At 39.7% G+C, this 24,106-nt stretch overlaps 1 protein-coding gene across 7 annotated transcripts in view; it reads right to left on the bottom strand.

Moving 5' to 3' along the window:
• Positions 1 to 4,394, bottom strand: part of LOC124320729 (voltage-dependent calcium channel type A subunit alpha-1-like) — a 32,953-nt gene extending 28,559 nt beyond the window's left edge. For all 7 annotated transcript variants that reach the window (XM_046783606.1, XM_046783603.1, XM_046783604.1 and 4 more), the window contains exon 1: positions 4,223 to 4,394. The gene's annotated coding sequence lies outside the window, so the exon portion shown is untranslated. The remainder of the gene's footprint in view (positions 1 to 4,222) is intronic.
• Positions 4,395 to 24,106: the final 19,712 nt, after the last annotated feature.

The following is a 24,106-nucleotide window of genomic DNA, read 5'->3' as shown; positions in this document are numbered from 1 at the left end:
AGAGGAAAAACGTTTTGGTCCGGAGTACATTGAATTTATTTTCCATCAGACCATTTTATATGAACCTCCGAAAAACGAAAAGGTTTACACCGATTTTTCGATACAAACACCAAATTTGGGACGATAGATTGGACTGGAAAAAAGCAGTCTATTGGCAACCTTTGTAATTTCATAGGGTTGTAATTTAGTTTTGTTCTACCACTTATTCCAGAAAGCTTTCTCTGTTTAACAGTATTTTTTTCCTCACTGAGTATAGATCTAAGAAATCAACCAAGCGAATAACACACTACTGCCACAGCCCAGACTTGCGTTAAAACACGGCAAAGATCACATATCCACCAGTTATCGATACTTTATATGGCAAGTCTCAATATATAGGAGGAAAAGGGTCCGAAGGGATACGGAGGGGGGGGGGGGATATGATCGAAGCGGCACTCCGAAGTATGGGTCGAACGCTAAAGTCCTACAGAAGAGTGCGAGCTCAGATTATGTTGGAAAGCTGCAGGAAAATCAATAGAGGTACGAGGCAGCAGTTACGCACGCTTAAGCTTGGCTTCATCACGCTGTTGTCGCTCCCTCCGTCCCTCTTCCTTCGTGGCTTCCCATTTCTTGAATATATAGACAACATCGGGTCGACTCTACATTTCAAGACCAAAATTTTCAGGTCGACGGCATTCATCATTTAAGCCGTGAATAAAATAAAGACTTTAATTCGTCAGCAAATATTGACACAAGATTTTAATTATTGCGTAATGCTATACATCTGGAGGCTGAGAGAAAATCCAACACTCTGTCGTTGAGAGATAGCGAATGACTATGGCATACGCTAGCAACATAGTATCCGCTGTAGGACTTCCACACTGATATAAAATAATTAAATATGTCTTTGTTTCAGGCATGTAATCTTTAATTGCGTAGTCTTATTCATTAGTGGTGCTTCGAATAACCCTTATTTAATATCTTTGTATTAAGATTTTACTTAACTGATCGTTAGTATTGATTTACATCTCTAGTATAGGTTTAAAACAAAGGAGTCTGAGGGTTCGTAACCGATTTTGGCTTTTTACAATTACAATCACGATCCTGATATCACTTAGCGCCATCTACTGCACGCTTGTATTATCCGGCGAATAACAACATATGACTTGTAACCACTAAATAGAAAATAGACTACGGATCGGTAAAGATACAAAAAACAAAAAAAAAAAACAAAAAAAAAAACAAAACAAGTACCGGTACTGAACACCCGTGTCAAGAAAGACATTTTTTTTACAGCTGCAAATTTGTCATTCTTTTTGAGAAATATAAATTTGAATAATACATAAAGCGTGCTCGACGAAATTGAACGTGAAAAATGTCCAATCGATACCGAAATCGATCGTGAATTTTTTCAATGAGTGCTATCAGGTCAGCTAAAAATAAAGAATAGCCGGATACAAGTAATTAAACGTATTAAAACTTAAAGAGCGGCTTCTGATAAAGAATAAATTGCGACGATGAAAACAATTTGAAAACAATTTCTAACAGTATTTGATTTTTGAATCTTTGAACTTGAAAAATTTCATATAAAAAGGTTTCACAGTGTGACATTGCAATAACTACATGCAGGTGGCCTGGTGGCACTTTAGATTACATATCGCTTCCTATTTCCGCATTTGACCAAGCACAAAAGCAAACGTTTTGACTGCGACATTCTTAAATCTATATTTACCTACACCGCCAGACTGGCGTCAATTGCTTTCGCATGTTCGGTTATCTCATATCGCTTGTTTAATCGACATATACTCACGTTAAACAGATTAATGCATATCTGCATGGCAATCGGGTATTCTGTTCTTTTTTCCAAGTGGCTAAGAATATCTTGGAAATTCATATTACTCGGTCTCTGTTTTCGTTGAAATCAAAAGGTTTTGAATTGATACCAAGGTTCACGTGTTTGGCTCCAACGATCTAACATTTTAACGATATCTATACGATAGCATCAAGTAGCTTCTTGGACATTAAAAGTTAAAATGTTGGGGGGGGGGGGGGATCCGTCAATGTGGTGAGCGACATCACTCTGAAACCCCGCATGGAGCTGTACCTTGTGACGCACGGTGCGATGCTTATTGATCGAGACGAGTAGAGCATCGCGCAGTGTGTACGCGCTCGCGTGCGTACTCATCCACGTCTATTGTGTCATGGCGCTGGCTATATATATATGTAACATGGACTCGGTCTATACTCGACAGAAACGGTAGCATTATATATAGTTGAAAAAGTGTTTTTGTCTTCTTTACTATTATATATTGAGCTGTATATTTTCTCGAAAGCAAAGGATAAAGAACGCTAAACATTATGACGGGGCTGTATATGCGTATCATGGCAAGCGTTCAACTCTTTTCCACTGGACTCGGTAATCTCTTTTCCACTGCAATTCACCGATCAAAATGCCAATAGGACGTAGGGTCTGTTTTAACACCGATGGCAGAAGAAGGCTGTTGGCTCATTTTGAATTGATATGAATACTTAGATATTGCAGAGTAGAGTCTAGAGAGAGAGAGGCTTTTTCTTGATTCGACGATACAGAATGACCTCCTACCTAGAACAAGAGGAGCGCTAAAGCCTTACAGGCACCACTGCATTGCCGTATTTTCAAGAATATGGTCGCGCCCAGCAAACCGTCAAGCGGAGCCATACAAAGTGAGTATAGGCTACGATATTTTGAATATATGTTATAACGAATGCAGTCATACACGAAAATTGATGTTATTCCAAATGGGAAATAATATCAAGTTAAAGTTGTGTCCAAAAGTAGCCGACGATACGAATTGCCGATCGGATAACACAACATGGTCCATTCCTAACAAATACAGAATTTTTTCAAATGCTTACATTTTGATTTGAATAAAAGACAATCAAATGAGAATTGGGAATTCATCATATGGTATAACTGGGTATAACGTTGAGCAGAATGTCTCATGGCTAGACAAATCTAGCACGATGTAACGCATCGCTTCTGCTCTACAATGAGCTAGTCTGAAAATCAATACATTTTGTCTTGCGAGAATGCAGACACGATTACGTATATTTTCTGGTATTTTGTAGGAACCATGGAACCCTTTTGGTATAACAGATAGGCCTAGTCTTTAAAAAATCTCTACTAGTAACATTTCTAATCGATCGAGCAAAGTTCTTATCAATACAAATAAACGTCTCATTAACGACACACACACCTACATTTCTTGTGCATAAATGTATCATCGATTCTTTGAGCTAGTCAAGAAACAATGTGAATATCAAACATTTTCAATATAACATTAATCAGATTTTTTGCCGAAAATGATCAAATTAAGTTCTTGGGCAGGAGATCTTACACCGTGATCGCTTCTAACGTAAACCGTAAGACATTTTCATCCAACATCGTTGACTTTTAAACTTTTAAGAATGACTGTTTGGTCTAAAAATTTTGGATTTCTTAATTTATAACGGAAATGAAATGTCTAGAATTCGCCCCACTTAGTTAAACAAAAAATCTCCATTGAAAGTGGCATGCGCAATGCGCGATGCGCGCCGAGTGAAAAATCGATTGCCAAAATGCATTGTCCGTTGCCGTTACTTTCTTCGGAAATGACTTTTGGTTGATATTTACAATTTGTTATCTGTTAAGCGTAAATGAGTGATGATCATTGCTAAATTTTACTACGGTATAATTTCTATCCAAAGTGGGTATAGCCGTCAACTAGTATGTCTCTGCAAGAAAATGTTTAACGATTTTCTCTCGTGGGTTGCTCGGGAAGAACTCAGATTGCTTGGCGCATGCGGCCCCGTTGCAGTATCTGCACAATTTTGTCTAAATAAATTCTTGTGCCACCGAAGAGAGAAAACTTCGATTTTCACTCATTTGGCCTAGAAGGGAATTGGACATTATTTAAGCAGATCAATACCAGGCAAAAGTGTCATCAAAGAATGCTGCGTTCGACTGCGAACCGTATGTTACCATGGATACAGAACCCAACATCACAGATATATTATCGGTTATTATAGCCGGCATTGATAATGAAAAGTATTACCAAGTTTGTCTTATGTGTATCTATATAGGAAGTAGAAAGTAATGGTTTATTTAATCGATTTCGTTGTGCTTGGGTGATTCTAATTGCACATAGAAATCAAGGAAAACGTTCAAGAAAGAGAACCGACAGCAAGGGAATGATGATTCAGCCAATTCGAACAATGAACTTACCTCTAATATGTGAAGATTATAGGTATTCCTTGGATATGAGAAAGAACTGATGTGCAGAAAACAGAAATCGGCAGAAGCAAAACTCAAACAAAACGATCCAATGTAAGTTTAACTGTTTTCCTGTTCAAGCACACGACACCAACACCAAGAAATGGCTGCCAGTGGAACGGTGCAGTGCTGCAAAGCGACTGAGAAGGCGAACAACATCCTCTGTCCCGCTACTCCCGCACCTATCACGCCCCCCCCCCCCTTCCCTACAAAAACACACCCTCTTCCTACTGGTGACGAAGGCTACAATATCCGATGTGGAAGGAAAGCCACCGTGATCGAAATAGGAAACAAAATAATAACAAATTCATAAACTTTAAAGAAATGGGATAAACATTTCGATTGAATGTTGCGCAATTGTCAATATTAGGCCGTGAGGCTGTTTCCACTCGAGCGCTAGCGGTTGGCCAATGAGGTAGATAAAATCCTGTACACTCCCGAATATCTATAATGCCAGAATCGTCTATCTACGCAAGAATAAACTATCACGATTCACGAATATAGGCTAAGTTTTGCATTTCCCTCGAGAAACAGAAACACATTTATGTTAGATTCACTCGATATATTTTGACACAACAATTTATCAAAAGTCTATTTGGATTTTTTTCAATCCAATTCTTTGCTGCGCGCGATTTTCTTTTGATCTGTTGACTGTTTCAATCAAAAACAATTAAATACAAAAAAGCATACTACCGGTACCCTAATTCTCTTTTAGGCCAAGTATGGCCTTTCTTTAAATTTTCCTGAAAAAATAATTAATCCGGTTACTAATAAAGCAAAACGTGTAAATCAGCATATTTTTTTAGAACGTTCAAATGCTAGTGCAAGGAGTCGTCCTCTATTCCAAGCATTTTCTAGAATTTCCACCTAGTTCTCATATTACATACAAAAGCCAACAATAACTAGTGAGAACGGGTAAACCAATCGCCATTCTGACATCACCATACACAAATAATACACACACATAAAGGCATAAAGAAAATAAAAATGGAAATGTGCTAAGTTTCACATTCAACATAGGTTTTGTTAGGTTTTCTTTTACCATTCGAAGGCAATTTCTGACAACTATTGAGATCTGTTAAAAGATTGGGAATGGGCTATGCAGAAGGCACTAATGTACTAGTAATAAAATTCGAACAGGTTCTGAGAATAGATTCACTGTAACATTCTTCTCCTCAATTTCCCCATGCTGCATTAATTGAAGTGATAAACAGAAACCAACTATGTAAACTACTTCTTCACTTTACCCACCTACCTACACATTGTGCACATTGCCCAGACAGCACCCTTCCGTCTTTTAGCCGTCTTTTCTCCAACGTATTGGGACCGCGCATACCGTTTTAAAGACGAGGTTTTATGGGATGAAATCAGGCGCAAACAAGGGAATGTGTCCGCTTTTTCGGGGTTTATGTTGGGCCAATGCCGGTTTTTAATCCGTCGTTTTTGGGTTTATTTGTGGTTTTTTAAAATTAATCAAATTTTTGTTTAAATTTAGCCTAAAACATGCTAAAATTTCTTTTTTTATTATTTAAAAATAAATCTATGGTCAAATCACTTAAATCGTACTTTCTGAAGCCGAATTTCAAATATAAAAGTTCTCTTCGCTCTGCGGTTTGATCTCAACATTTACTTATGATCGAATTACTAGTCCGACACTCTAACCACTCACCCAACTCCTGTTATAAACAAATAGAAGTTTGAAGAAGTAATTCTTAAGATTGCATTTGGACTTAGAATTTTCGCGCATTTCGTGTCTTTGTGTCATTGTTCACTTACCCAAAACACAGAAACGAGACCAGTTTTAGACTGCTTTGGGCCAAACGGAATTTTATATTTGTGCCCATAAAAAAACCAATTTGAGACCACACGAATTGGAAGGACAAAAGCCGTCTTTTTTCCGTCCTTTTTATTCTGACAAAATAGGGGCGTCAGACGGAACCCTTTAGTTTTTAAGCGTTTCAATTAGACGGATAAAAACCGTCTTTTTCCGGATTGTTTGTACGGTACGGAAGGGACGGTTTTTATACCGCTTAAAAACCAGGGATGTTGTCTGGGTGTGATAAAATTGTCAAATAGAGTGATCAACAAGTTGGGTCTTTCCATCGTTAGGAACTGAAAACCGGAAACTGGAGCATGAGATCTTCAGTTTAAATCAATGAATTTTGTAGCAATTTAAGGAATACCAATAGAAAACAAACTGATGAAACTATCAATCATTCAAATGACTTATACCTAGCCTAGCAACCATAAAAAGACCTGTGATGAGTCATGATCTACTACAATTCAAAAACGGTCTATTTCCCTATCTCGCCGCGTTAAAACACGTCGAACGTTTTTTATTTTTTCCTATGAAAATAATAAAAAAAATGATTAAAAGAAAAACAGCGGTTGAATTCGTAAATGGCGGGTCATATTACTTCCCGAGGAAGTGTTGTAAAAACTAGAAACGCCGGTGCCATCTATCAACAAAGCGTCCTAAGCTCTTGCTATATGGGAAAGACCGGGAATGACAAATTATTTGGAAAATTACTCGTTTTCGGTATGCTGAGCAGGCGTAACAACTAACAAGTTATACGTAACCTAACTTATATATATTTCAATTTTCAAATTATTTTACAAAACACACATTTTAAGCACGGCTTCTATGATCGAAATACTTACTTACAAGTACCAACGTCCTTTCATTCGCTTCTTCTCTATTATACTTATCATTTTAACATATTTTAATAAAATATATATTAATCCGTTTTAACTATCCCAAATTGAGCCACCGAACAGTAGGCACTGAACCAAGCTAAGTATTGATTCACGAGGAAAAAAGAAATGAAAACACAATTCACATTAGCAGTTGAGAACTAATAGTAGTCGATGGTAGTTACGAAAAAAAAACCCAAAACCTCGGACAAAATGTAACATGAATTTTTTTTCATGAGCTTTATTATTTTAGTGTTTAAGATGTTACATCCAAAACCCTCCGTGAAAATATTAAATATTTTTCGATTTTTTTTTAATTTTCGTATAAATATGGTATTTCTATTTATAAATAAATTATTTAAAAAATTCCCTCCTTTATCCCCTTCATTCCTTTTATAACTTACAAAATTTTCATAAATATCACGTTTAAAATACGTGGTTTTATATGAAATAAATAGTGACAGACGGTCAAATTATTTTCAGCCGCGCGGCAGCCGTGGTTTACATGGTGCCTTATGGCCAATTGGCCTTGACAAAATTAAGTTTTTCTAATAAACTATAATACTTAAAAATAAGAGGCTTTTGCCATAAAATAAACAAGATAATGACCGATTAATTTTAAAAAGGCCAATAGAAGGCAATGAATAGCTTTCTAATTATTAATTGGCAAAAAAAGGCCTTTTTGGACTTTCTATTTCTCAAATCTAGCATTAGTACAGGAATTCAACGCCGCGACGACAAGGTGCGAGTTTTCTTTCGTAACCATGTATGCTATTTAGATACATGCCATCTAATTTGGCATGTATCTAAAGCAAATACTAAAAAAGTTTTGAATTTTATTAAAATATACTATTTTTCACCCTACTGTCCCTCTTGACCCGGTGTCCCGGCAAACTCCAGTCTCCCCTACTAGGACGAAGCTATGGAACATCTGGAGTGATGAGTGGTCTTCCTTATCAACAAATTCGTGTGCAAAAGCTTTTTTTTTCAGCCTTATGGTCCGCCAAAGCGCTTCTTAATCTAAGTACTAATGAAACCACCACCCAGATCATTACTGGTCACTGTTCTTAAATTCAAACCAACATCGCTTTGGTTTATATCCTTAAGATGACCTGGCAATGTCGTCCCCCTCCCACCGAACTCAGTTAGGCCAGTTGGTCTCAGTACTCATACACCTGTAACTCTCATCTGATTTATTTCACTTCATTCCAATCCTACTGCTTCCTGCCCATGTGGCGCTCCTGTTGAGTCTATTCTACACTTAATTTTTCACTGTCCAATTTTCTCCTCTCTTAGTTCACACACAGAGCAACCTTCTATGGAACGCGTTAGTCGATTTTGCTTATCGAACCAGGCGCCTTCACAAAAAACGCTAGCGGTGAGCGCAGGTCACGAACTTTTCATTAAAATAGGCCACTTGAACCTCTCAACATCTTTTCTGTCCGGCTATGCGGTTGGGATCCAGTGACGCAAGTTTCTGGTGGCCTCAGTCCACTGCCGGGCCCATACATTTTTCACTGCACTCGCGGTGCTGCTCTCTTCAAAGACTGACGCTGTGTCAATGGGATGCCGTCTCCTGCAGTTAGTGCATGATATTTTATCTCTTTTAGCCTCGTTTTATTGCCAGCCCTCTTCAGTCAACCCTCCGCTGTTTGGTTGTTTTCCGTTCCTATGCCCCCTTTCATTCTCCATTCATATCAGATGCGTCAGGACGGGGCTATGTTCACTGCTACCGTGGGCACCCTGGGGTACTGTAGCTATGCTGGCAACCACCGGATGGTGGTCTTGAAGGTATAACCAAGCCAGACAAGTACGTGTTGTACCCATAGGAATTGCCACGGGACTGCCCGAACCAGAGCCGCCGTCAGGCCCAGTTTCCACTGGGGAGAAAACTTCTTCGTAGTCTATACTATTTGAATCTATTATATTCATCGAATCTTTGTTTTGTGCCGATGGGTAGTAGACGTCCTTTGTAGGGTTCAGGAACAGTGTCGCAGGCAGGTTTAACTTTACCTATCCATTTGCAGTTGATTGCAGAGCAGCCTAGAGGGGGGGGGGGTACGAGTTGCCTGATTTTTTTTATTTTCAATAATAGAATCATATTCTTCTTTAAAAGCCAGCATCCACTTGTCACCGTTTTCAGAGTTTAGGGCATCCTTGTACTTTTGAGGTTCAAATAAATCGTGAATATAGAGGATGAATGTTTGTTTTTGAATTCCTCGATCGAGGGCAGTCAGGCAAATGGATTTCCGAAATTCTTCGTATCAGGCGTTGTATTTGGGAAAACGCGCGAAGATCTTTTAGCTCTAGATATATTCTCTTGTTGACTTCGAGAGGTGGTGGTAGGAGTGGTAGTAGAATCAGTTCGTGTTACAGTGGTTGTCTGGTTGTCTGTTTGGCTCTCTATGGTGGTTTCGGAAAACTCGTCTTCATCGAACTCGAACTCGTCAGTCATTTCATCGGGTTTTTCTTGTTCCAGTGATGTCATATCATCTGTTGGTTCCACCATAGTTGATTCAGTCGCTTTAGCATCAGATTTTGTTGATGAATCAATGTCCTGGGTTTGTCACATAAAAACAAATGTTGTAGAATTATTGATAAAGATTTGATGAAAGTATCTATTTTTGAATACCAAACCGAGTATTTAGATTACTAGAAAGAACGGGTTGAATAGTAGGCGCTCAGATTGTTTTTTTTTCGTGTGGTAATTTGAGTCATCATTTAAGTTTCTGATCAGTAGGTTCTTGTCAAACGTCCACGGATCACAAAGAATTTACACGTTGCTGGGTCCCACATTTTCCATTCTTTGGTGTAGTCGCCATAGCCCACCAGCCAGCAGGGAATCTCTTTGGGCTCCAGTTTTCGATTATTGGACATGACATCTGACATGACATGACATCTGGGACGTGAAAAAGCTGCGTTCGGATTTTTTTGGACGATGCTGTACATAGGCTCTGCACCCAATTATTCGTAGATGGCTGATATAAGGTTTTTAATTGAATAGTAGCTTGTAGGGTATTTTATACAGGAATTTGATAATGGCACAACAGAATGTGATTCAGTAGGCTACGTAGATGGCGCTTTTGAAGAATATCAACCCCAGAGTTCAAGGATTGAGCGGTCGCCTTTCTTGAAGAGTTGGTGAGTTTGCTGCTTCTCATGTGTAGGCTGCTGTGAGCAGATTCCATAACTGTTCTATTCATTCTTTCAGCGACACCATTTTTCTGAGGGTGTGAGAGTTAGAGATCTGATGAGTGATTCCGTTTGCGGCAAATAAATCATTAATGAAGATGTTATCGATCTTTACCTCCATCAGTTGTGACATTTCTCAAGGGTCTGTTGGGGTGGTCTCCCTCATAACGTCAGCCTACACCAGTAGAACGGGGTGGTCACCCCAACAGACCCTAAAGGCAAATACGGGGCAAATGTTGTTATCGCCAGCGCTTGAGGCTGCTTATTGATATTTAATAGAATGAAACATCGGTAAATTTTTCGAAGTCTCTAGCTATTTGAATGACCTAAAGTTAAACCACTAGAACGATATACAGTCGCGGCTGAAAGTTTCTATACGTGTAGCTCAAAAACCCGCCTTTTTACTGTGTATTGGCGGATGGTGTTAGCCTATGGTAGAGGTTGAGCTACCTTATTGGCTAGTTTCTTTATTTTTTACCGCCCTTCTTTACTTAACTCTTCCTTTTAACATCGATTACTAATTTACCCGCGATATCCCAAACGTTACTCCCCAGATAGGAATTTTTGTCCCAAGGCGGGACCAAAGCCGTGCGGCTGGTGCGGTGGGCACAGGGGAATCTCTAAGATGTCCCATTGCGAGCCCTTATTTGAATACGTTACTCATTTTTCATCTTGTCGGATACGTCATTTTTTACTCCCTCTCGTAGAAGTCTTTGATGCGTCCCGTTTTTATTTTTTGGCTCCTTCTCGTCACTTAGAAAATTTCGGAGAAACTGTCTTTGTCTTTTCGCGGCAAAGTTTGATTCTAAAATCTTATTATTACCTTTATCTTCAAAATTGTATACATGTATTCGTGGCCCATCTGTATAGTACTGGCTTCTCACCATGACGATCCGGGTTCGATCCCCGGTTCAGGTTGCATATTTCTTCAACAATGTTGTTAGTACGCTGTCGATTTATGTAGTGTTACCGTAACCCTTTGCATACTTTGACAAATAAACTTGTCGTCCGGATATCCGGATCAGCGTTCGTGAAAAATTGTCGGCACAGCAAACACTCATAAGAAAAAGAAGAGGAAAGAAAAAAGGAACGAAATTCAGAGTCCAGAAAAAGATTTATTATTCATGACATCTTGAGATCCTTTTTCCGTCCCTAGAACGTCTAAAGTCCATCCAATGGGACGGGATAAGGACCGCTATGAGATCTCGGCGAAGCGGACATTGGCCATACGTAAAAGACGTCCTTGGAATGTAAACTTGGGAATCTGCTATGTGCCAAGTACATCTCAGACGTCTCAAAGTGACGTATTTTGGACGTCTATGGGACTGCACTGTGCTATCTGGGTCATTCCTATTGCCTAATGCTAAAATGAAACTAATCGATGTGAAGAATTGTGCTTCTTTTGGCACACAAACAAAAATTTTTAGCTTTACTTTTAGTATTTTTTGTAAATTTTTGAAAACGCCGTATTTAACACGGCGCATATGGGGGGAAAACGGGTGTACCTAATAAACTGAACGATACCGTAGCGCCATGGGGGTTAATCCTACAACAATTTTGTGTGTGTAAAAATGTAGATCGTCATTAGATCTACTCAGGGAAAAAAGAAAAAAAATCTAGCTGTATCGGGTAGTATTTGCACTTTTTCTAAGACACGTAGTGCCATAAGAATGCACTGAAAAAGGGGGGTGTACCTAATAGTTTGGTGGGTACTGTATAATCTTCAAACGATTCGTAAAATCCATTTTCTTGTAGCAGCCCCAGTTTCTTAGTAGTTTGAGCTCCCATTTCTCAAGGATTTTTATATGTGTCAATCAAATTATGGCCGATAGTATCTTAAAATTATTTGACGAAGGGCTATCAACATCCGCTCGAAGTATATCTATGCTTAGCTGGGTTAAGGTAGTTATATTTTATTCATGATTGTCTCCAGAAGCGTTGTTATTCTCGTTGCAGCGTGTCTCATCATCATCGTGAATAAGCGTGATTTCCACTAATTCAAAATTTTCCGCTAAATTTCTGTTGCCAAGTGTATCAAGTTTTTCCAAATTATTTTGGTCGAAATAAAAATGTCTTACGAACTAATAGACGGTTAGTTTGAGTACGATATATATTTACCACCATCCGCACTTATTTCTTTTGGAAATTTTGAATGCAACGAGCGTTAGTGAAACAGGCTGAAATGATTTTTCCCAAATTTCTTTATGAAACGCCCATTGTCGTAAATGTTGGCGAGAGAAAGGGACAATGGTTTGCAGTTGTTTGGGTTCTTCAATTCTTTGAACCATTTAAGCACAGCATCGTCTAGTTCTGGATAAATACTACACTCATTGGCCGATCTTATTTAAAATATGAAAACACGCTATCTTTACACGCTATGTTTTCTTTATTCACACTTAGTCTATGTATTCGAGATTTTGAAACACCGAAAACAGTTGCTATTAATTGTTGATTTTTTATTATTTAAAAGTTCAATTGCCATTTCTTTGTCTTTCAGAGAGAGACAATCTTGTGACATTTGTTGACATGGTTACGAAGTCAGACTGATTCTCTTCAATTGATTTGCACCATTTTTTTTTGCTATGGATTCTTGTTTTTTAAGAATGGTTTTGGCAAAGGAAAAAATCCACTTAGCAAGAGTTGAGTAAAAATCCTTTTTTCAATTTTTTGCTACGTGTTTTTGCTATTTATTCAACATTTGTCCGATATTTTTTAATTAAAACAAAACAAAAATAACGTAAAGAAAGAGAAAATTTTTCTCTGGCTGAATTATGGCCACGTTTATCTTTTTGAAGTTAAAAAATTCAAATTTTGTAAGTGTTGGGTTTAAGAGTTTGCATTTTTATAGAACATGTGTGAAAGGAATAGTTTTTTAAATTTTTTGTTGTAATGTAGGCTAACTCGGTGGCTAAGTAACTAGTGAGAGACAGATGGGATTAAATACAGCAGTCTTAACCCAGCGCCTAATTGCGACAGACTCATTTATTACATGGTGTCAGAAGTTAATCTGAAAAAAATCCTTGCGATAATTGAATTTGGTGCAGAATTTGGTCTGAGACCTCGGGCAGCGTTTAATTGTAAAGATGCTGATCTAGCATCGCAGTGGGATGCTTGGAAAAATAAATTTAATTGGTGTTTGAATGCCACAAAATTGCAAGGAAGACGAGGTGGTGCAAGTCAGCGTGCTCATCACGTGTTTGGGAATTTAGGGCGCGAGAATCTACGACTCGTTGGTGTTTGCAGATCAAGCTGACAAGTTAAAAATTCAGCGAGTGTTACGTGGGTTTGACGGCCATTTTTCGACCTAAAAGAAGTGAGACATATGAAAGATTTAAATGTGTGTCACGTAGGCAGGCTACAGAGGATACTATTGATAAATTTTTACTGGCTCTTAAAATTATGATTTCTTCATGCTACTATGATTCCCAACGTAATTTCTTGTTCCGGGATCAAAAAGTTGTCGGAATTTTTGACAATGACACTCACGAACAGTTGCTCTCTGCTCAGTCAACCCTAAACTTAAAAAAGGCTGTGGAAACTTGTCGTGCTCATGACTCGGGTCGGAAACATGTGATTCAGATGCAGTCTGGGACTGATACCAATCAAACATACAATTGCACGTTAACTTGCTGTATGCTACCAAGGGCTCATCAAATTCACGGAGACCGAAATACAACAGAGATAGGGGCAATGTACATCCATGTCGATTTTGTGGTGGTCAGCATTTACGCGGAAAATGCCCAGCGTTCTGAAAATCATCTGCCAAGGGTGGTTTGGTATATCATTTTGATAAAGTTTGTGAGCAATCGCCGCAGCAGCACGGCTTCCCGAAACGAATATATAAGCAAATCAAGAATAGTAGACACCTCAAAAACTGTGCCTCCCTACAAACTGATTCAGAGCTAAAGGTTCAAGAGTTTCTTATCTCCTCCATTAGTGACTCAAGTTTCGATGATTCATGGGTTGGGGTTATTTTTATAGATGGCGTCCCAGTAACGTTTAGGGTGCACCGGAGCACAGTGCAAGGTGCCTTCAAGGCACATTTTTGATAAAGTCATAAGAAATAAGCAATTGAAACCTGGTCCACGAGTTACGGCGTAAAACAGGCAGCCAGTAACGTTGGTGGGTCAACAACAACTCGAAGTGGTGTACAACAATTCTCACTTTTCTATCACTTGTGTTGTGGCAGATGAAGTCGATGTTCCAGTGTTGGGCCTACTTTCGTGTAAGGTCCTCAATGTGGTCAAGCTCATCCATTTATTAAAAAACCCCGGAATTATTAAGTGCACCTCTTGTTCAGCAAGACATCAGTTACCAATTTAGTGGCCAAGTATGAGTAAGAATTAAAAATAATTGGCAAACTTCGTATCCAGGTGGAACATCGTATCCAAATTAAGCAGTCGGCTGTTCCTGTAGTTGTTGTTACCCAGCTTTTCGTCTTCCGTTCAAGCTTTGCGATCCAGTTTTAAATAAGTTAACTTAAATGGGAAAACTTGTGTTTATTTTTAAAGTGAACGACCCTACGGTTTGGGTGAACCCCATGGTTGTAGCAAGAAAATCTAATGGTGATATTGGAATATGTCTGGATCCAGCGGATCTCAACGTCGTGATCAAGCGTCAACATTATCAGGTTCCATCCACACAAGAAATTTTCTCTCGGATTGGAAAGGCGGTATATTTGTCGACCTTGGATGCTACGGCGGGATTTCTACAAGTTCCCTTAGTTGCAGAAACCATATCTCTCAACACGATAGCTACACCGTTTGGACAGTATAAGTTTCTTCACCTCCCATTTGGATTATCGTCAAGTTCTGAAGCGTATCAACAGTTGATGATTAATCTGTTCTGTGATTTTCCTGGCGTCGAAGTTTATTTCGACGATTTTTTTGTGTTGGGTGAAACCGTTGCCGAGCATTATTGGACGCAAGATTGGAAGCGTTATTTCAGCGTTGCGTGAGTTCGTTCCTTAGCCCTAACATTTTTCCTATGTGAATATGATTTACTGTACTTCTTGTTATGGAACAAGGTATACAACAAGGTATACAAGGTATACATATAGGCCATAGGCACGAATGGCAAATAAACTTCCACTGTAAGCAAGTTGCAAGTTAAATTTCCTTTTTTCCGTTACATCTACTCTTTACTCCTTTTGTCCTCAGTAGTGTTATTCGGTTTAGGTGACAGACAGAGTGTTAAAATTTGAGTACTTTAGGCAGCGTGACAGGCTGTTAATAAATCTATTACAAGAATTTGCGTCCTGCGCCCGCGTCTATTTTACACACACACACACGAGCATTATACAGTAAACGGAGGGTAAGAGGGGGGGATTAGAGGGGGAGAACAATGCTGGTAAAAGGGAAAAAGTTTTAGGGACGCCACGGTGGATTAATCCGAAGGCAGGATCGTGTCGTCTTTTGTTGGGCTGTTGTATTCCCAACACAGATATTGCCCTTTCATTTACCCTGGTTTCAATAATGAATTTCGTTGAATCACAATTGTTGCTTGATCATTTTTCTGATCATTGTTATTGACCATTGGTGGGCCCAGTAATAATCCTGCACCAAATCTTGTATAATGAAGCCTTACTTTGAACTTTGCCTTTCTTGTATGAAGAAAGTGCTTTGGTTCCGAGCAATCAAGTGATGCGTTTCATTTACTATGAACGGCTGTGCACTCTTGAGAAGAAAAATCACTATTGGAGAGCGCTCAAATGGGCAGATTCTCACATAAATCCTACAAATTAAAACGAAATTATCGTCGGAAAGGCGGATAACTGTTATCATACTCAGTAGCTCATGCCCTATGTCGCTACAGAAGAAATAGGAAATTCACGTATCTGTTTAAAGGCTCAGAAACAACTGAACGCTTTACCAAATTGATCAATGATGTGATACAGGTAATCAACGTCACCAACTGGTGGAAGATAAAGAAAAATCTTTACATCTTTCTTGACATACTTGATATAACTGAGGAATGTAAACGCACAAAGAAACAAAATGATCCTGATACTCCTGTTAAGATGTTCCTGTCTGACACAGCCTTACAGGCATGGCATATTACAATTCTTTGTGCAATGACACACCGACAGCACATTCTTTCCTGCAATTTTTTTGGTCGTCGCGGTAACGTGACAACGAGACAAATCTTCGTATCCTAGTCTTCTCAACAAATTTAAGTCTTGTGAAAAAGAAGCTGCCCAAATTAGGGAATCATTTATGGAGCAACTATTGGAGGAGCTGTCGGTCCGGTATGTTAGTGTGTTTCGTGTAAGTGGCTCCCCCTCCCCTCCCCCTATACTGCAGTGCTCCTTTCAGTGGGCTCTGGAAACTTTGCTTTACATGTCTATTGGATATCGCCGATAGAGGCACAACAGTTGAATTGATCTGCTAGGGAGGGGAAAGGAGGAAAACGTCAACTGCTGGACTAAAGAGTTGAGAGTTGAGACTAAGATTACACTGAAAGCGTTTTCACTTGGGCTTTTTTGAGCGCTCCAAAAAACAGATGGAGCTCATTTTCGCTAAAATCCGTTCCAGTGGTAGTGATCTTCGAGATGACACGATGGATGGGTCAGTCGTCTGGATCGCTACACCGTTGGCTCTTGGTGGAATAAATTCATGGCGTGGTAGAGTTCTTTATGTTTTGAACACAGCGTATAGAATATGGAAGTATGGTGGACGGTAGTTCGTTCCAAACCAACACGTACACGTACGGTATTCGCCTGATACCGCAAAAGCACCCAACTTTGAAGTGACGATGTAATATGCTGGGGTTTCCAAATAAAAATAAGAAAATTCACCAGAAGAAATACTACTGTTTGGCTATACCCACGAGACAGTGTACACCCATTTTCAAAGTGTATGCAACGTTCATTGCGCCGTCGTCATCTGATAATTGATCCAAGAAATCCAAAACACGCGTCTCCTGACGCTTACGAATTTTTTCACCGGCTTCTGTCCATAATGTATCTTCAAGTAAGGTTTTATTTTACTCATCAACGTAGTCAACGCTTTTGTTCTCTGATTTTAGGGATTTCAGATTTGGATTAATGGATTTTTGGATTTGAGCATTTCCTCGTTTTTCTTCAATTCGGCAACGGCTTCATACGAATCTTCCTTTTTAGGGCGCTACAATTAAAAAATATATATATATATATATAGGTATTTAAAGCACTTTTACGATTAAGACATCGTACTGGCAGAATTGGGAGTAGCTCACTGATTTGAGAGCGCACTCAGAGCTATTCGCTCAGTGCTGAAAAGTGAGCGTAGCTCAGCTCTCGATCGCAATAAAAAAGTGAGTGCGCTCTCGCTCGCGCTCCTCGCTCACGTACAAAAAATGCCATTTCAAATCTGTACATTTCCATTTTTCTGTAGAAGATGAATCACACTGGTTCTTACTGGAATTAGTTTTTTGAAAAAAAAACTAATTTGTCAAAAGTAGCCAAAGATCTGAGATTATGTGATTCTGACATTCTGTATAAGAAAGAGAATTATAGTTGATTTTGAATCGTCATCTAACTCATCTTTCAAGTTTAATTGCAAAATTCTTACCAGTATAAAATCGTCAAACTGTTTTTGTGGTTTTTATTTGCTTACATTTCGAAGCACTGGAAATCAAGTGCTGATCTAGCTTACTTTGAAAGACATTCCCTTTTCAAGCAATACCAGCATTGCATTACTATTGTTTCCATCTTTGATTTTCTCTTTACACAATCGTTCAAAATCAGTCAGAGTCTTGATTTGGAAATATTCCGTCATCCAATTAGTTTTAAATATTTACCGCTATGGCGTTGCAGTCATTGAGCTTCCGCTCAGGAGGTCTTCGCTCGCACTCTCGCTCACCATTTTTCAGTTTCAGCGATTTCGCTCGCCGCTCTGAGCGCCGCTCTGAGCGCGCTCACGAAAAGAGCGCGCTCCCCCCAACTCTGTACTGGGCCTTTAATGGGATTATCAATTTGTTGGATTTTATCTTTGGTGGGTACTCATCATCAAAGGAGAAGTCATCTTATTCACGGTCGCCCTCGGTTTCAAGTGGTACAGGATCGTCATCATCGCGTTCATATTCGCCATCCGATTTGTTCCTTTTTGCTTCATCGTTTTCCCCCACTGGACAAAGTGACCCCTGCAATTGAACTCCCACTGGATAGCTTCCAGTAACCATCGACTCTCGGTAGAAGCACCGCTGAAGTTGGTCCGCTTCCAGAAAGCGTCTGCTTATTTTTAAGTTATCGTGTGGTCCTGAGGGGCATAAGATTAGACATGTTATCTCAGCAAAAATTTAACTATGAATTTTTCTTGTTCAACGCTTCCAGAAGCCATTGGATCGTCAGCTCTAAAGGGTAAAATATAATGTTATTATAACTTTTAAATTGCTAGTTCTATAACAGTACATCTTTGAATTCCTAGTTGCATATCTGCCATTCAGTTGTCGAATCGCCGTACTTTTGTCCAAAGATTGATGTTTCCAAACAAATTCCTCAAGAGGCAGCTGCAATGAGAATGAAATAAAATTATAATTTATAATATAATATTTGCTTAGCTATAATAAATAAATTGTTTAGAATAGCTAAATCCTCCTTTTCTAGTAGCTTGAAACACACATATTGAACAAGTAAATTTATTTCATGTTTTACATCTGGTTCTTCCACATTAGCATCAGCTTTCACTTCCTAAATTGGATTATTAGAGCAGATAGAGCACAATAAAAAATAATGATAAAAAAAAGGTTTTTTGGAGTACGGCGTCTGTTGGATTTGTCCATCGCAGTACTTTGTCGAAGATGACTTCCAGGTTTTTTTTATAGCATTGACCTCGGGGATTCTTGTGCCAGAGATAAACAGTAGTGGCTTAGTCTATTTTCTCTTTTGTCGTGTGAAGGTTACAAGGCTGGATTTCGGGCCTGCAAATTTTAATCTCCATTTTCTGCTCCACTCTAAGACCCTGTCGTGATAGGGTGATAATTTCGCTTCCGCCTCTTTTCCGTGAACGTGACATTCAATGTCGTCGGCGAAGAGAAGGGATCCTTCTGGTTCAGGGAGGATCGGGAAGTCGTCCATCATAGAAGTGAATTGGAGGGGGCTAAGCGGGAACCCTTGCGTCACTCCCACTTTTAGTTTTCGGTCTTCAGATAATGTTTGACCTATTCTTACGAACCACCCATTTAAGGGTGTTGCCTATGATGACTTTTTTGTTCAGTTTGAATAAGATAACTTGGATCCATGTAGTGTCAAACGCTTTTGACACATATAGAAAGACAGCGTATGTGTTCGTTGGAGAGAGGTTGTTGAAGCCCTGTCGGATGAAGTGATCTAGGCTGATGATATTTTCCATGGTGCTTCTTCCTTTGAGGAAATCGGCTTGCGTTTTAAGTCTCTGGTCATTCTTTTCTCGCGTTCAGGATATCCTTCTATTTATAATTCTTTCCATTATTTTCCCGAGACACGAGGTTAAGGATATTGGGTGGTAATATTCGGGTTCTTCAGAAGGTTTGTCTTGTTTCCTTATGAGTATAACGGTGGCTCTCTTCCAGTCTTCTTGGGTGTAAGCTGCGTGGAGCATGGTATTTAGGAGGTCAAGTAGGTGTTCCCTATTGTCTGTGATGATGCCATCTGGCAACACGGCACCCGTCGGCTCCATATATAGGAGAGGACCCCCTCCCTATGCCGGTCTGTCTCAGTCAGTCCCTCTCAGTCTCTGTCTGCTCTTCATAGAGCACTGGTCGTATCCAATACACTGATCCGAGCCGCATTCTACTCTCTCTCTTGTTCTGACTTCATCACAGAATCAATCAGTAAATCCAAATCAGAACAATTCCTGGAATCAAGTGTTTGTTGTTTCAACAAACACTTTCTCTTTGAAACCAATTTATTGAGAATATCGATCAGAAAGAAATGTTTTTCAACGTTTGAAACGTTAATGGGATGTAAAGTTTCAACAACTTGGAACCTGGCTCGGGATCTCCTTCCTCCTCTTGACGCTCGTTTCGGGTCCTAATTCCCTCTAAAAGGGCTCTAAATCCAGGATGACGCTCCTCTTCCCATTCCATCTCCACATCAAGCTTGAGATGTGGACCATGGCCTGATTTTCTTCCTTAAGAACCTGATTGCTGCCTCTCGCTTGTGATAAAAATCATCAAAATTGGGCACCATGTCTGGTGCATAAGATTGATGAAGAGCTGCATAGACAGACAAAACATCATTTTTAAGGAATCCAGGAAAGATGTCACGAAGACTTAATAGAGCAATTTTAGCTGCCCTGAAAAAGTGATGAACTTGTTGAATTAAATGAGTCACGACATGGCCACAGGATGGCTCCGGTGTCGGAGTGCTGTTACAATGAGCTACTCCCAAAGCAATGCCTTCTTCAGTGACATTAACAAGATCCCAAGCACAATAAAGACCCTTCCGGGCTGCTCCATCGATCTCCTCACTCCTCTCAATAAATACACGACCATCCACGGTCTGGTAAAGGTCTCTAAACCCTTCCATACGTGGAAACTTCTGATAAACCCTGTTCTGGAACACTACACGGTCTCCCATTTTGTTGGATCCCAGTCTTCTTGGGTGTAAGCTGCGTGGAGCATGGTATTTAGGAGGTCAAGTAGGTGTTCCCTATTGTCTGTGATGATGCCATCTGGCAACACGGCACCCGTCGGCTTTATATATAGGAGAGGACCCCCTCCCTATGCCGGTCTGTCTCAGTCAGTCCCTCTCAGTCTCTGTCTGCTCTTCATAGAGCACTGGTCGTATGCAATACACTGATCCGAGCCGCATTCTACTCTCTCTCTTGTTCTGACTTCATCACAAAATCAATCAGTAAATCCAAATCAGAACAATTCCTGGAATCAAGTGTTTGTTGTTTCAACAAACACTTTCTCTTTGAAACCAATTTATTGAGAATATCGATCAGAAAGAAATGTTTTTCAACGTTTGAAACGTTAATGGGATGTAAAGTTTCAACAACTTGGAAAATGAATTCATTCAGTTCTTCTAGGATAATTTGTCTTTCCTAAAGAAAACAGAATTAGATTGATGTACTTGTTTGTTATAGCTTAGGTTAAGTAATTGAAAACAATGTCTTACAATGAAATCGTCACTTGAATGAATATTTAGCCAACTAGTGATCTCCCCCATTAAAGCAAGTCTATAATCACTCGTACCCTGTGACTAGAATCGAATTTACATTGTGAAAATGGGATTCATTAAGAAACAATTTAACATTTCATAAACACAAATACACAGAAACCACAGAGTTTTATTTAATATAAGGAATAATTCATACTTGGGAATCAGGAATTGTTTCTTGTGAGCTTTGGGATTCCATTCGTAAAACAACTTTGAGACAAATTCTGTTTTCAGTTATTAGCCTTGTTAAATTTACGATATGTGTCTAGCAGACAAAAACGTTTAGCTTCTAAATATTTGGGTTAATGTTAGCACATCTGGCAACAGAAATGGGAACTTGGTGAGTTGAAAACATGACTAGATGGTGTTTTGAAGACGTCTGCTTATGGCGTTGATTTTAAAATTGATCATGCCTTAAAGAAGTTCCCGCATCGTTATCTTCTAGTTTGGGCCTCTTGGTTCTGTTGAGTTCATTTGATTTCTTATATGTTGTTCGAGTCTAGGGTCATATCGGGTGTTTCTGTCATGATGGTCATATCGTTGGTCTAGGATTTTGTATTTTTCGTCGAGGTCCGTAGTCAGCTGTCCTGTAGCTGGGTCCTTTATTGGGGATGAGTAGAGGGTTCCATTTTTTTGCTGAGGGTTCCATTTTCCAGGCTTCCTTAGATTTAACTATGATTTTCTTTTTTATGGCTTCTAGTTTTCTCCAGGCGGATTTATTGGAAAGTTGACGCCGCCCCTTTTAGGGTCCCAAGCGTTTCCGGCTCTCCTTGATAATGCAACCACCTTCTTATTGCATTCTGCGTTCCGCTAAACCTTTATCGGCTAGGCTTGCATTTTGTTTGCTGGCTTTCTGAGTTTCATGTTGCCGTTTTGATTGGTAGACAATAGAGCGTTGTGAAATATCAGGTATTTGAGGCTCCGCTGCATCAGAGAACCCTGAGTTACGGACGGTGTTTTCGATGTGATTGTTCTAGTTGATCCAGTCGGCTTTGTGAAGTCCCAGCTGGGAGCCCAGTTTGGGAGATGCGTTGATTTAGACTTTATTGCAATGTGATTTGGGAAATGTTCACTTCCAAGGAACGTCCTCTTTTAACTTCTGATGTGGCCACTAGGTGGAGGAAGATAATAGCTAGATCTATAGTTGACTGGTGCATTAAAAGAAATGGGGGAATTGCCTGGTGCCTAAATTCTTGGGAAATGCTAACATAAGCTTGTCTTTTTTTCCGGGAGGTTAAATGTGGCGCGTCCACTCTGGTTTGGCTGGCAGTTCCTCTCCCATGCCTAGCGTTGAAGTCACCGCAAATGTCTTTCCAGAACGCTTCTGAACTAGCTACGATGTGGGGTTTAAATGTGTGTAGATGTGATTTGAACTCAATTAAATTAGATTTGGTGAGACTTCTTGCATTGTATTGATTAAGGTTAATCATTTTCTTGTTGTGCTTTGGAATCCTGATCCGGTTCAGAGTTTCTTGCTTGTTTCATCAGGTGGTTCACTTCTAAGATTTGCTGTGGATGTGAGATTTCTTAGTCTCTCAGCTGGTTGACTCGTGTCCATTTCTTCGGAGTTAGTGTTTGGGAAGAGCTTGGTAATTAGACGACAGAACTTTCCCAGCTTGTCGCTGGATGATTACTGTCCCGTTTCGAGTGTACTGAGCGATTTTGGAACCTTGCTCACCGTTGAGTCAAATTTTTCCGCCTTCGTTTCCAGGGCCTGGAATTTGTGAAGATCAGCATTAATTCCAGCGATATCTGGTTGCATGGCCTCAATTTTTGACTTCATTATTTCTGTTTCAATTTTGGCGGACGGTCGCCTAGACCACTAACTGCTTCGTTTTTAGAAAGGTGGTTTGAGTGGTGCATGGGGGGGATTTACGTTGCTCGGACGGCGGTTCTCTGGACGCCAATTTCATCCTTTGAAATTTTGGGCAGGCCGGATGGAGAGATTGTAGGGTGTTTTCCTTGGCAGTTGATGCACCGGGGAGGAGCATTGCAGCTAATCATATCTTCGTGTTGGGCTCCACAGTTGTTGCACCTTGCTTTTTCTCGTTAGAACGTGCTTGTGTGATCAAGTCACTGACACTATTTTGAGCATCTTGATGGTTCAGGTCTGTACGGCCTTGGTATGAACCTCATTCCATTCAGGAAAATTTCACGCAAGACCTTCGAATTCTAAGGCAACGGTTGGCGTATCGATTTTGGTTAGGCCTCTCTGTTTTTTGAATCGGTAGACTGATTTCATGGTGTAACATTTAGTATGGGCAGAAAAGATTTATTTCTGAGTGTCTTCTATAGGGACCTGGCTGATTGTTACTCTGGAATCCCTCGCCGATTTTGGTAAAGGACAGGTGACCATGATTCTACCTTACAAAACGTTTTCACTTGTATAAGTTCCGTTTTTTGCTTTTTGGTGATGTGGTGGATGAACAGGTCCTCTCCTGCGGCGATTGTAACACCTCCTTTTTCGAAGGTCCCTAGCTCTGACTCTGATTCCTGGACTATTTCGGAAATTTTTAGGGTTTTCATTTGTTTAAAGGCCTATCATTCTGCTAGTTTGATAAAGATGGGTGCTATGCTTACTTCGGTGTTGAAAGAAGCCATTTAAGGCTTGGGGGCGTCACCTGGGGGAAGGGAGCGGGTGTAGAAAATGTAAAAGGAATGTTCGGAGTGTCGGGCCGTTTACTTACAGTTTTCAAAGTTGAATAAATTAGACACAGTAAACCGTGTCCTCTTCTCTCACGTATATTCTACACACTGAATATTGTACAGTAAATTGGGGGGAAATAAACAATAGGGGGTAGGGTAACAACGACTGAATTTGGGGCCAC

Source organism: Daphnia pulicaria, chromosome 1 (genome assembly GCF_021234035.1).
Source record: "Daphnia pulicaria isolate SC F1-1A chromosome 1, SC_F0-13Bv2, whole genome shotgun sequence".
Classification (NCBI taxonomy): domain Eukaryota; kingdom Metazoa; phylum Arthropoda; class Branchiopoda; order Diplostraca; family Daphniidae; genus Daphnia; species Daphnia pulicaria.
This window is presented reverse-complemented; position numbering and strand designations above follow the sequence as displayed.